The sequence below is a fragment of the Ranitomeya imitator genome, chromosome 1, assembly GCF_032444005.1.
Source record: "Ranitomeya imitator isolate aRanImi1 chromosome 1, aRanImi1.pri, whole genome shotgun sequence".
Taxonomy (NCBI): Eukaryota; Metazoa; Chordata; class Amphibia; order Anura; family Dendrobatidae; genus Ranitomeya; species Ranitomeya imitator.
The window spans coordinates 1162539418-1162554644 of NC_091282.1; the positions used below are offsets into that span (position 1 = coordinate 1162539418).

Consider the following 15227-nt stretch of genomic DNA (forward strand, 5'->3'; position numbering starts at 1 on the left):
CACCCGTTGTACCTGTCCAGATTAAGAAAATATCATCAATATAACAATGATAGTTGGTCACATGAAGGAGAAAGAGCTCATTGTTATAGATGTACTGTTCTTCGAAATGGTTCATGTATGCATTTGCGTTGGCCGGGGCTACGTTAGAGCCCATCGCGGTCCCCCGCTTCTGCACATAATAGGTGTTTTCATAGAGAAAAAAATACTCATATAGTATTACCCTCAGTAAATCAAGACAGAGATTGATGGAATTAGGAGACATATCCCATTTGTTCAACAAGTCTTTTGTTGCAAGGATACCTTTGTCATGGGGAATGGATGTATATAAGCTATTTACGTCCAGTGTGACTAATAGACTATGTGTAGGTACTTGTTGGATTTGTTTAATGATTGCCAGAAATTGGTTTGTATCTAGGAGGAAAGATCTCGTTCCTTAGGTCAAGGGTGTTAAGATCTTTTTGAGGAAGACAGAGAGAAGGGTGAGAAGATGGAGTCTGTGGAGGCCACAATCGGCCTCCCCAGGGGATTATTGAGAGATTTATGAATTTTAGGTAGGATGTAGAAAACCGGAGTTATTGGATGAAGGTTTTTGAAAAAAGTTGCTGTTTTGGTATCTATGGTCCTGTTGTCCAGATAGGCCGTAGTTAGGTCCTGTAGTAGTTGTGAAATTCTAGGAGTGGGATCCCTAGGTACAATCTTATAGGTGTCTATATCCGATAGTTGTCGGAGTACTTTGTTGTGATATTGACACCGATCCATAACAACGATGGCACCCCCTTTATCGGCTGGTTTTATAATTATCCTTTTGTTAGATCGTAGGGACGTAAGTGCTTGTTTCTCATCAAGGGTGAGATTAGAGTGTGTAGGGAAGAAGCCCAATTTCTGTTGATGTGTGAGAGATTTGATGTCACGATCAACAAAAGAGAAAAAAGTTTCCGCTGCATGGTAGGAATGTAGAGGTGAAAAGGTGCTCGTGTTCCATAAATTCAAAGCAGAAATAGACAATTCAGATACAGTCTCAGTACTAGTAGAACTACCAGATCTAACAGTGGCTCCTGTGCCAAAGTGGGTTTTGAGTCTGATGGTTCTGTAAGTCTTTTTCCATCTGGAATGAGTCCCATCGCGGGGTAGGGCAAAAAGATAATCCTTTTTGCAGTACTGACAGTTCAGCAGGGGATAGGGAGTAGCTGGAAATGTTCATCACCAGGTTAGATGGCTTACCTGGCTGCGTGTTGTCATTCTTTCTCCGCGCCCGTCGGATTGGTCTCCATGTTGGTATCCTCCCCTGCGTCCTGTCGCTAAAAAAGACGGCCTGGTTGAGCCTGCAGATGAATCGCTGCCAGAGCTGTGTGAATCGAACCTTCTTTGCGTAGGGCGTCGTTGCCAGGGTGTATATGTGGTGGAATCACACCATCTATAGACTCGATTGTTCAGATAGTCCTCGTTTTCCCTTTGGAACTTCTGTCTTTTACGGGATTCGAGGTTTTTCTGATGATCAGCGATGATTTTATCCGTTTTTTCTTTAAGGGTAGTCCACTCGGTAGGAGAGAGGGTAGCCGCTAGTTGTGTCTCAATGTCCTGGACACTCTTTTTGGTGTCAGAGATTTCCTTCTGGAGGTACTCCACAGTAAGAATAATGATGTCTAATGAGCACTTATTTAATATTTTCTGGTATGTATTTGTCTCAAAATTAGAGGTTATCAGCAAATAGAGTGGGTCGTAAATGACTCCTTAAACCCCTAGGGATTTTGGTTTTGGCGGTGGTACTCAGCCAAGGTGGTACAGTGTAGGTCATAGGAAACCAGTTTACGTTTGGTTTTCTCGTAGTCCCTAGTCCTCAAGTCTGCTACCGGTACCTTAAGGAACTCGGTGGAGCTTGTGACTTGGGATAATATGCTTTGAGTACAAGCAGAGCGCTGTATGGCCTCAAGCATGAGAAGCGTTGTATGTGATTGCTGCAGTCGATCAGCTGTTGCTGATTGCCTGCAGCCTTCTCTGTTCTGTCAGAAAGGAATTCCACTATGACAGGATATTGAGAGTCTGCTGACTGGCTGCAGAGGTCATGGAACAATGTCAGGTGATCATTGAGAGACACAGTGGGGAGATCGCAGGAGCAGTACATATAAATCATTGGTAACCCTACCTTTATAATTATGGCGCACGACCACTTTTTTGATTATTTATTTACTTATTTACCAGCCTTCGGCTCAATCTCGAGCCATGGCAGCTTGCTGGATGAACACTCTGTAGGAAGATCAAAGTTGTGCAAGCCTAGATGGGCCCACCAGGGTCTTCTCTGCTGTTATCTTGATAGTATCAAGCCATCAAGTTGCTGGTCTTCTTTTGTTAAATCATTAACTAATTGTTTCCATTGTAAAAATTACCGTTAATGCTCCCAATAGCTTGATCCCAACAAGTAGAAAAGTCTAAAAAAAACAGCTTCACAGCAACAATAGAATTAAAGTCCAAAAGTTTAATAACTCATCATAAGAGATAACAAGCAACATTGGTTTACCAAGTGTTAATCTGTCCCAATGTTGATTATTATTCGTTATGATGAATTAATACATTTTTGGACTTTTATCCTAGTTTTGACATGAAGTGTTTTTTAGACCTTTCTACTGCTGTAGCACGTGTAACATCTGGCGTCTATTCAGCGTGGTTCCCCTCCTACCACCGGCTTACTCAACATCCTCGTGAGCTACCTCCTCCCTTATAGATAATTGGGGAGGGTGTCTTTTATACAAGATGCCTCCCATATTGGGAGGCATCTTGTATAAAAGACACCCTCCCCAATTGGGAGGTGCCTGAGCAACCCCTATAGTCTTAGTGGTGTTGGCATGTGCAAATGTATGTTGCCAAGTCCCCTGTCCTTAGTCTGTTATAGGTATTCCCATATCCTGTGTTCCCGGTAGCCTAGTACAGTTTGTCTGTGTTCCTGTGACCGCTTCGGCGATATCCTAATCCTGAAATCACGTCTGCGGTACCTATACCCAGTCTCCTGGCCCTGGTGCTGCCTGTCCTGTGTCTGATGTCCCAGATTCTAGTGTGGCCAGCTCCTGAACAGTTTCCTGATATCTATGAATGTGAACAAGAGCCCACCTTCAATATTCAAGTTGTCTGTCACTTTCTTGTCAGTGGCCTTGGACACGTCTCTCCATGTCAGTGAATCCTGGGATTGGTAGCTTCAGTAACAGCGCCTGCCTAGGAATGGTACCTGGCGGCTACCTGCAGACAAGTCTGTTTCCACCATCGGGAGGTCCAGTGAACACCAGGTAGCCACTTAGCTATGCCAATTTCTAGGCACATCCGGCCCTGTGGCACAGTGGGTCCACGAACCAGGTGCACCACCTCCGGACGTGACAGTATGCTACTGTTGTATCCCGATCTCCAGTCATTCATTGAAACGTTGGTTTGAGCTTGTTAATCTATTCAGACTAGTAACCTAACAAGTGTTCTAAAAGTATTTATCTGATTGCCTATGTTAGCTACTCAGAGTGCTTAAAAGGATTTGATTGGTTTAGGAATACAAGGCTGATATCTCTGTTTTCTGGTATAAAGAGTGACAGACCTGTCCATGATTTGTGTCTGGTGCTGCCATTCAGCTTTATTATAATGCATAGGGTGTTAGAATCTGTTTGTTTTGACCATCTGCCATCTTGTTGTGGTTTTCTGGCTGCTGGTCTTTTTCCCCTGGTTCTGGGTTGTCTTAGGTCAGGTGATTGTATCACCCTTTAATGCCCAGCATCTGCCTCCCAGTCCTTGCTGGACAACAGTGTTAATCCGCTAGACTTCTGGCTAGGTGCTTTGATATCTTTCTGTGTTTGATATTGTGCAGTTCTGGGACCCCCGATTCTGCGATCCTTAGTTTCTGTTTTCTGTTGGTTTCTGCAGCCTCCTCTGTATTTTCTATCAGGAGGTGACCTGTTTTTATACCCAAGCAACAAAAAAATATAGTAAGGCCGCACCCTATAGTTACATCGTCTCTACGGACATCAGGGCGCACGTCCTCACCAGGGGGTCCATCCCAGAAAAAAGGTTCAAATCCAAATAAAGAGAAGGACAGCGCCACACCAGGAAGTGAAAAATTTTATTCTGCCTCCTGCGGCAACGTTTTGGTCCGAGGACCGAAACGTTGCCGCAGGAGGCAGAATAAAATGTGAGCTGCCTTTTCACTTCCTGGTGTGACGCTGTCCTTCTCTTTATTTGGATTTGAACCTGTTTTTATACCCAGTCCTTAGATCTTTTAGGTTTCAAAAACCTGACCTGCACATCCAAACATAGACTGAGTGTGAACAGGTGCTGAACCCAGAGTCGCCAACTCGTATATAGTTAAGTAAAAAGGGCAGCACACTGCAGCGCCAAAACATGCAAACTTGAAAACACGAAATTTGAACTGCATTACTGCACTAGAAATATGAAAAATGAGAGCTTTTAGCGCATAAAAATGGCCATATTTATGTGTACCTCGTAGCCACTTTACAGCATCTCTCTTATACGAGGTCCTACGCTTGACCTACCTCACCGAGAATAAACGTCTCCATCTGAATGGGTACATGTGAAACCTCTTCTTGGACTCAAATTCTCTCTTTCTGTGGAGGGGTATTGAACCTACTATAATTAAAACACCTGAAGCTAGGAGGCGGGGAGTGCACGATCAGAAGGCTAGAGAATACATTTCAAAAACCTGACCTGCACATCCAAACATAGACTGAGTGTGAACAGGTGCTGAACCCAGAGTCGCCAACTCGTATATATTTAAGTAAAAAGGGCAGCACACTGCAGCGCCAAAACATGCAAACTTGAAAACACGAAATTTGAACTGCATTACTGCACTCGAAATATGAAAAATGAGAGCTTTTAGCGCATAAAAATGGCCATATTTATGTGTACCTCGTAGCCACTTTACGGCATCTCTCTTATACGAGGTCCTACGCTTGACCTACCTCACCGAGAATAAACGTCTCCATCTGAATGGGTACATGTAAAAACCTCTTCTTGGACTCAAATTCTCTCTTTCTGTGGAGGGGTATTGGACCTACTATAATTAAAATCCCTTTAAAATTTTGGACTGTTGAATAACAACACTGAATCTCACCGATAGGTGATCTCACCTTGTGTCCATGCTTTTGTGAAAATCCACTACATTGAGAATAAAGGCCGGTAGCACACATTGATATGCACAACCAGAGTTTGGGTCTCATCTGCCAAGAAGAGCCAGATGGTGCTGGAAACCAGCCCTGAAAATGGGATATTTTAGAAATATATCTGTGTACTTTATGTCTGTTGTGAAGGTTTTGAAGATTGAGAGGCTCAATAGCGTAGATTATAACCGTGACCAATATACAGTATCTGCCTATTCCCTACGATGCAGAGTTTTCAAACTAAAGCATTATTTTCCATCATATATTTCTAAATGTTGCCATGCATATAAAATTCCTACAAATTGCCTATACATACAAATAATTTTACTTTGTGTTTTATGAACTATTTTCTATTTTAGATGAGTGACAGCTTCTGATTGACAATCATATAGAATACTTTATCACCCTCGAGCTCCACAATTGTCACTGACACATGTCGCCTTTAGATTTCCAGGCTTTTCCAGCTTTCTTGCATTTTTACTCTTTCTCAAAATGTATATATAAAATGTATTTGGTTCGAGACAATTACTAAACCATTTGTATTCACACTTACATTGACATCTTCTGAGCATCTCTTATTAAGCGTCTTTTACTGTGGTTTGATTGGTATTTAATGAGAATTTGCTAAATATATCATTTGCAAACATGTTGACTTTAAGTGTTATTTTTCTCTTTTTTAGGAATGTGGTTATATTAAGTGCTGTAAATTACTTTTAATTTAACCCCTTAACGACCATCAATACATCTTTTTACTGACCAGAGATATAAGAGAATAGCATCCTCATACAGGTGACAATCCAGCAGATGTGGGCTGTCCTCTATAGCTGACAACTTGCTGCATCATGATCAGTGCTGGCACCGTCCAAATCTGTTTAACCCCTTTACATGCTGCTGTCAATAGTGACCACATCATATAAATGGTTAAGAGTGTGGGGGCTCCCTCTTTATCCCCTTTGGCACCCTGAGATCTTGAATATGTAGTCATGATGTTTGCCATGGCAATTATCGAACAAGGAGCAACATTAGAGTCTGCTGGCTACAGCGGCCTGTTCAGAAGATAGCGAAATTTAGGTGGTAAAAATACACTATATCTTTCCTGTCATGTCACTTTGCATTAATTTCTGAAAATCACCTGAAGGGTTAATAAACTACCTGACTGCAGTTTTCAATATCTCAGGGGGTGTGGTTCTTAAAATGTTATCACTTTTGGGGGTTTCCCAATATATAGGACCCCGAAAGTCATCTGAAACCTGGGTAGTTCCCTAGAAAAATACATTTTGCACATTTCCGTGAAAAAATTAAAAATTACTGCTACATTTTTAAACCTCCTAAAATGCTAACAAAATAAAATAGCATTTTACAAATGGTGCTGATGTAAAGCAGACATGAGGGAATTGTTACTTATTAATGTTTTTCTACAGTATGACTATCTGGTTGAAAGGGATAATCATTCAAATTTTGAAAACTGCAGATTTTTTAAAATTTTTGTCAAATTTCTGATTTTGTTTTTGTAAATAAACACAAAACATATCGACATAAATTTTCCACTGTCATAAATGATAATGTGCCACGAAAAAAACAATCTCAAAACCACTGGGATTTGTTCAAGCGTTCCAGAGTTATTACCACATAAAGTGACAATGGTCAGATTAAAAAAATTTGGCTCGGTCACTAAGGGGTTAAAATATACCGTGGCAGGTAAAAGTTTGGGCAACCATGGTCAAAGTTACTGTTATTGTGAACAGTTAAGTACTGTAAGTTAACGATGAAATTATCTCTGAAAGGCCTAAAGTTAAAGATGGCACATTTCCTTTGTATTTTAGTCAAATATATATATATATATATATATATATATATTCATCTTTTACATTTCAAAATTTACAAAAGGAAAGTGGCCCAATGCAAACGTTTCAGCCATTGTCTTGCTGGAAGACTCAGCCATGACCCATTTTTAATGTCCTGGCGGAGGGAAGGAGGTTGTCACTCAGGATTTTATGGTACATGGCTCCATCCATTCTCCCATTGATGTGGTGAAGTAGTCCTGTGCCCTTAGTAGGGAAACATACCCCAAAACATAATATTTCCACCTCCATGCTTGACAGTGGGGACGGTGTTCTTTGGGTCATAGACTGCATTTCTCTTCCTCCAAACACGGCGAGTTGAGTTAATGTCAAAGAGCTCAATTTTCATCTTATCTGAGCACAGCACATTCTCCCAATCACTCACAGAATCATCCAGGTGTCCATTGGCAAACTTCAGATGGGCCTGCACATGTGCCTTCTTGAGCGGGGGAACTTTGCAGGCACGGCAGGATTTTAAACCTTCAAGGCGTAATGTGTTACCAATGGTTTTCTAGGTGACTGTGGTCCCAGCTGCCTTGAGATCATTAACAAGTTTCTCCCCGTGTAGTTTCAGGCTGATCTCTCACCTCAGTTTAATCATGATCAAGGATACCCCATGAGGTGAGATTTTGCATGGTGCCCCAGATCGATGTTGATTGACAGTCATTTTGTATTTCTTCCATTATTTTTACTATTGCACCAACAGTTGTCTCCTTCTCACCCAGCATCTTACTTATGGTTCTGTAGCCCCTTCTAGCTTTGTGCAGGTCTATGATCCTGTCCCTGACATCCTTATAAGGCTCTTTGGTCTTGCCCATGTTGTAGAGGTTAGAGTCTGACTGATTGAGTCTGTGGACAGGAGTCTTTTATAAAGGTGACTATGTAAGACAGCTGTCTTTAATGCAGGTAGCGAGTTGATTAGGAGCGTCTATCTGGTCTGTAGGAGCCAGAACTCTTAATGGTTGGTAGGGGATCAAATACTTATTTCTCACTGCAATATGCAAATAAATTTATATAATTTATACAATGTGATATTCTGAAATTTGTTTTTTATTTTCTATCTCTATGTTAAAACTAACCTACCCTTAATATTATAGACTGTTCATGTTTTTTCAGTAGGTAAACTTACAAAATCATCAAGGGATCAAATACAGGTGCATCTTACAAAATTAGAATATCATCAAAAAGTTAATTTATTTCAGTTCTTCAATACAAAAAGTGAAACTCCTATATTATATAGAGTCATTACAAACAGAGTGATCTTTTTCAAGTGTTTATTTCTGTTAATGTTGATGATTATGGGCTACAGCCAATGAAAACCTAAAAATCATTATTTCAGTAAATTAGAATACTTTATAACACCAGCTTGAAAAATTGTTTTTAAAATCCAAAATGTTGGCCTACTGAAATGTATGCTCAGTAAATGCACTCAATACTTGTTCGGAACATGGAGGCGATAAGCCTGTTGCACTGCTGAGTTGTTATGGAAGCTCAGGTTGCTTTGATAGCAGCTTGTTGGCATTGTTGGGTCTGGTGTCTATTATCTTCTTCTTGACAGTACCCCACAGGTAATACTTATTTCCTCCACTGTAGATTGCTTAGGACAGTTGATCCTACTGACAGATTCCCTCATCTGCAGTTCAGAAGAAACTAGTGCATGTTGCAATATTTTTCACGTGAACATTCGGTCATCTGAACAACCTAATTGGATAACATTGGTCGGAGTGTTGTCTGTATGAGATCAGTTTTTTAGCTGAAAGCACTCCGACCAAAATTACAATTGTGTGAATGTAGTGACTTTTTATGAGCGCCTTATTCATTATTAAATGTGCACTTCATTAATTTAGCTTTATGTGGTTTTGTTTTCTTTATTCTGCATTATGTTTTTTATTAGCCGAAATCATCAATTGCAACTTTTTGAAATGTCTCATCATTCTGACACAATTGTATTTCAGTACCTTATTGGGGTACAAAATCTAATTTTCTTTTGCGCAGTTGAAGACTGACGTGCTACATTTCAGTGCTATTTAAAAGGATTGTTACAACCATCTTTGAATTTGGGCCATTTCATCAAACAATATAGGGCTTATTTATCAAAACAGGTACCAAATTTATTAAGAGGGGCACACCACTAAATGAATTTCGTGCTTCTTCTGAGTGGCGTGCGAAGGGACTGAAGTAGCATTTTGGGCCTCAAAAACACTAACACTTTTTATAAATCGGGCAGGTGGACGTGTCCACGCCTTGTCCCTTCCTGGCTCCTCCCCAGCTCTGCCTATTTTGGCAAAGCTGATCCAAAGTAGCAACATTTTTGCACAACTCTGCACTATGAAAAAATTGTGCAACTTTTCAAAGTTATTACTCCAGTTTTGTGGTGTAAAAGCTTTGATGAATCGGAATTTATGTGCTCATTTTGATGAATTCGGTGTAAGGTCCAAAAGAACAAGAAGAAAGATAAGACAAAAAAATAACTAAAAAAAGCAAATAATGAATCTGAATTCAATGTTTTGTTTTAATACCGTCAGAGACTTTCAGCTTCCGAAAACTAAGGGGTGGATTCATCAAAAAAGGCATTCTGAATTCCCGCCAAAGAGGTGTCAGGCTCTAAATGAATTCATCACATCTTTCAGTTGCCATATGTCAGAGGCAGAAGAGTACTCCAGTCACAGACTACAATTCTGTTATAATCTATTCCACTTATATGTTGTAAATGTTAATGAATTTGTTGGGCCATGGTAGACCAGACACTCCTACGAAGCTCTGCTCACTTTTTAAAAAGTTCTCCAAACTTGTGTGAAAATGTCAAAAGTTGCTATATTTTTGCACAGCTGCTTGAAATATTTGTAGAAAAAACTTGGCACTCAGAGAGAAAAGTGACAATAAGCAAAATGTTCCATTTATTGCATCCAGAATTAGCGTTAAACGTTTTCGGTCCACATCCAGACCTACATCAGAACTGATATGAGAAGACTGAGTTTTATGTCTTGTTATGGATCTCCTGTTTTCTACAAAAAGTCCAGGGAGAAATCCAAGTAGCCTCTCATTTCTCACTGCAAAGACACAGGACTGTCTGCATTCTCCACTGCGCCACCAATGACTCAAGCCCGTATTCCCTGGAGACCGGCTCCTCCTGAATCCATTGCTTACACTGGACATTGACTCCACCGGGGCTTAATATGCTCTATGACATATTTCATTGCAGTGACACGACTCATCTGGTTTTCCCATGATGCTTATTTGAAAAGGTGACTATACGATAAAGGCCATCAAATGGCCGAAACATCTTAAATTGTCGCTTCACCTATCAGCATCAAATAAATACTCACCTGAAGCATTATTTTTCTTGTACGTGTGCAGTGATTTTTTCTGAACTTATGCCTATGGGACCTAGGGTTCCATTCACTAGCACTGTTTTACAAAAAGTCGAGTGCTAACCATTTGTCTTTTCTAAAGGAGTTTTGTGGCGACCTTAGTTATTTTTTACTGTGGGGCTCAGAGCTTGCAGGCAGGTAGTTGCTACCTTCTTGCTTCTTCTGCCCGGCAATGATCTCTGCTAGCTCAGACAGCGACTCTCCTGCTTCATTTCACCTCAAACAGAGTCTTCTTTTTTGGTCTGCTCTGTTGACAGGACGTCACAGCTAGTGTCTTGCTGATTGAGAGCTGTCTCCCAACAGATAGGAAGCGGGAAGGCAGCTGTCAATCTGTATGACACTAACCCTAATGTCCCCTGGAAAGAGCAGAATGGAAGAGAAGATGCTGTAGTGTTGACATGACGTCACAGGAAGCCAGAGAATTGCCAGAAGAAGTGGTATGTGACTGCTCTGAGTTGACATAGATCATTGCCTGGTAGACCATGCAGGTAGATAAAGAGGATAACCGGGACTTAAAAAAAAGTCATGTAGCTGCTAACAGAGGCAACTACCTGCCTGTTGTCTCCAGTGTCGGTCATTGATGGCTCCTGCCAAAGATTGAGCTACTCCCTGTCAACAGAGCAGCAGATTCTCTTCCTGTTGACAGGGCGGGACTACCCCCTGATGTCATGCTGATTGACACCCGGTTTCCTCCATTTAGGTAGCTGAAGTCAGCTGTCATTCTGCATGACACTAGCAGTCCTGCCCTGTCAACAGGAAGACAAACTGCTGCTCTGTTGACAAGGAGCAGCTCAATATCTTGCAGGAGCAGTCAATGATTGGTGCCATGTATAACAGACAGGTGGTTGCCTCTTTTAGCAACTACATGCTTTTTTTCTCTAAAGTTCCAGATATCCCCTTTAACCCCTTAGAAAAAATAACTAAAATGCCAGGATAACCCTTGTACACCTGGACACTGAAGAAGCATCCATTATGAGTCTGGGAGGTGCTGGCTGTCTTCAAGTGTTCATTATTGCCCTGCTACTTAACTGAGCTTTTCTCCTTGATCTCTGCCAGATGTACATTCTGCTAAGTGAGGTTTGTTCTCTCTGAGTTCTGTATGCTTGATCTTTCGTTGCCTGACCTTGGACCTAGTTCTGACCATCCATCTGTTTAACCCCTTCTGCTCTGATCCGTTATCCTCCTAGTATTCTGACAACGGAACGTTACCTGACTACGCTTTTGTCTCTTCCTTCTGTTTATGACATACCTTCCTGGCTTCTGACCTTTTACTCCTTGATTATTCTGACTCACGGCTTGGCCATGAGAAGTGGCTAGCGTAGCAATAGGCTAATAACATCTGTGGCCATTGTATTAAAAATCTACAGTAGGATCATGTGTGTAGCCAGTGGTATAATCTAAAGTTCTAGGACCCCATTAAAAATCCGAAATGATTGAAGGATTGGTTCACAAATTTCAGCTGTGTCCTTCCATTTTCTTAAAGTGTTATTCCCATCATATCCTTTTAATGCCCATTCCAACTCAATTGTACATTTACGGCCCAGGTCAGGTACAGATGTATGGCTCGGGCTCAAGAGCTGAGCCTACTCCATGTAAGATATTCCATATTGGGTATCACCACATCAGGAAAAATTATGATCTATCAAGATAGAGAATGTTTTAACTTGTATGATAAAAGCATACTGCAAAAAAGTTGAAATGCAGGAATTACTCTTTTTTGGGTCATCGCAACGTCCCCCAAAAATACAATGAAAAGCAATCAAAACATTGTATGCACCTCAAAGTTAGGGTTTCAGAAAGTGGTGACACAAACCAAAGTTTGCTTCTTTTTTTTTTTAATAAAAAAAAAAGTCCTAAAATAATAACTCAAAAATGAATGAAATGTGATATCTCCGTCCTGGAGAATTATGTGGCCGAGTAATTTTTAATATAAATACCACAAAACAATGGCCAATTTTTTTTTTCATTTCACTGCAATTTATCACCGCGCTGACTCCTCCGATAAGGTACTAAATCACACTACAAGATGATTGCTAATAAATTCCATGGCCAACACCCAATTTGTAGTCAGTCACTTAGAAGGTGTACAGCGATTCTGTTCCCTGCTTTTTATACTTGGCACTGGCTAAGTGCTCTACATCTTCAAGGCCATTCCTTTTACTGCCTGCTAGAATTTTCAGTAGAACCTAGATGTTTACACCCAGATAACAGCATTTATCAGCTTTCATCAGAAAGTCTTTTTCTATAGTTTTGGCGTTGGGCGAGGTTGAGTTGCATGTAAATAGCTCTGCTAAATGAGTGCACGTCCCCCTGATGTTCTGTTTGGGTATGATAAGTAGACATATGGGTTTATTTGTGTTGACTCATGCCGTGAATCCATTAATGGAACGTGTTGCCCGTCCTCTCTCAGCTGTTCGGAGACGTGAGACATAATATCCTTTCTCCTCTCCCATACCCATTGCATTCACATGAAAGCAGTTAATCATTTTCCACTACACAGCAAGGTGACGACTCTGTGGTGTGCAGATATTTATTATAAACACTGCAATTATGTCTGATACAATAAGGAATCCCACCGAAATAGCGACACGTGCCAGATCCGTCACTTTATGGCTAGATACACATTGCTATTCGTGGGATACCAGTGAATCCCTTTTTACACAAGGGCCTGTATATGATTTTGTACAAGTATTAAGGGGCTTATGTGCTTTGCTGATCTATTTCTGTTGACATTATATTAGATGTGTGTTCATTGAAAGCCATGTTTCACATATAATTCAGATGCCGGCTTGGAAACAACAGTTAATTAAATAGATTTTTCTTTGATCCACTCATGTTTGCGTTCAAAAAGATAATTACATATAAGGGTACCGTCACACTATAACATTTCGATCGCTACGACGGTACGATTCGTGACGTTCCAGTGATATCGTTACGATATCGCTGTGTCTGACACGCAGCAGCGATCAGGGATCCTGCTGAGAATCGTACGTCGTAGCAGATCGTTTAGAACTTTCTTTCATCGCTGGATCTCCCGCTGTCATCGCTAGATCGGTGTGTGTGACACCGATCTAGCGATCTAGCGATGCGATCCAGCGATGCGTTCGCTTGTAACCAGGGTAAACATCGGGTAACTAAGCGCAGGACCGCGCTTAGTTACCCGATGTTTACCCTGGTTACAAGCGTTAAACTAAAAAAAAACAAACAGCACATACTTACATTCTGGTGTCCGTCAGGTCCCTTGCCGTCTGCTTCCCGCACTGTGACTGCCGGCCGTAAAGTGAAAGCAGAGCACAGCGGCTGTGCTTTCATTTTCACTTTACGGCCGGCAGTCACTGAGTGCGGGAAGCAGACGGCAAGGGACCTGACGGACACCAGAATGTAAGTATGTGCTGTTTGTTTTTTTTTAGTTTAACGCTTGTAACCAGGGTAAACATCGGGTAACTAAGCGCGGTCCTGCGCTTAGTTACCCGATGTTTACCCTGGTTACCCAGGGACCTCGGCATCGTTGGTCGCTGGAGAGCTGTCTGTGTGACAGCTCCCCAGCGACCACACTACGATTTACCTACGATCACGGCCAGGTCATATCGCTGGTCGTGATCGTAGGTAAATCGTATAGTGTGACGGTACCCTAAGTTGGTTTTAGGTGGCTGTAACAATGTTGCATTTTAATGTTTCCAATACTGGGGACTAAGGGGTAACATTTCTAGTTTTGAAGTGACGAGCCAAGCCACCCCAGTCCAGAGGCTCTCACCTAGCCAAATCAGATCTCGTACTTTGCACTGATGAGGGGCGACAACCCAAAACACTGTGTCTGCAAATTGAGATTCCGGTTTGGCATTTATTCTAAGTCATATTGCAAGGCTCGTTAAAGAGTCAATATTGACTTTTAGGATTGCAACTTCCAATAGATGGCGCTAAAGTTCTAGTCCTCTTTCTCTCTGAAGAGACAATTTGCATTTTTAATGTTTCAAATGCAATCACAAGTATTCTCTGCCTTCCTCTTAAAACAAAATAAGATCGCCCTAGGCTTTTATATAGAGTAAAGAATACTATGCCTATAAATGCATAGGAAGCAGATGACAAGTAAGTTAAAAATTGCAGGAACCTTTTTGAAACACTGTAGAACAAACACTTTAAAATTTTTTATATATTTTTCAGTGGGTATACACCAAATGGATCTGCAAACACAGGAATATTATAATTAAAATATATGTGTACACTATTGTTTTCTTTTAAATAAATTGGTCTCTTGTTGCTAAGTTAGGACAAAGGAGGAATCAGCATTAATAAAATCTAATTATTGAAAAAAATGTTCATGCGTTTAGTGTTTGTAAAGCTCAACGTAAGTACTTTTGTTAAAGGGTTTGTTCTACAGTGTTTAATAAAGATTCTTGTAATTTTTAATTTACTTGGCATCTGCTTCCTACGTATTTATAGGTATAGTATTTAATGTGGAAGTGCCATTATTGGCTAGGCCAACTTTTGTTTATTTTTTTATATTAGCTTATGGTGACTCAAATCCTCCTTTTACAGGTACTTTCAGATAACCCAGAACTGTAAATTCTGACCCCCAAAATCTGAAACATATTTTACAACATGATAAACTTGCGGATGGGTTTTCCAAAATCCCACTCAGACTTAGGGTGGTTTCACACTTGCGTTTTTGTCTGCAGCGTTTTTTTTTTTTAAAAAACGCATGCGTTTTTTTTCCCTATATTTAACATTGAAAATGCATGCGTTTTTTTGTGTACGCGTTTGGTCGCGTTTTGTGACGCATGCTTTTTTTACTGCATGCGTTCATTTTCTGAAATGCTACTTGTAGTATTTTTAGAAGCGTTTTTTGGACCAAAAAAAACGCATGCATTTTC

The 15227-nt window shown here is 40.7% G+C and overlaps 1 protein-coding gene across 1 annotated transcript in view; it reads left to right on the top strand.

The window, feature by feature from the left end:
• The window catches only part of CCKAR (cholecystokinin A receptor), a 150123-nt gene that overhangs the window by 73158 nt on the left and 61738 nt on the right, over positions 1–15227 (top strand). The window lies entirely within an intron of this gene.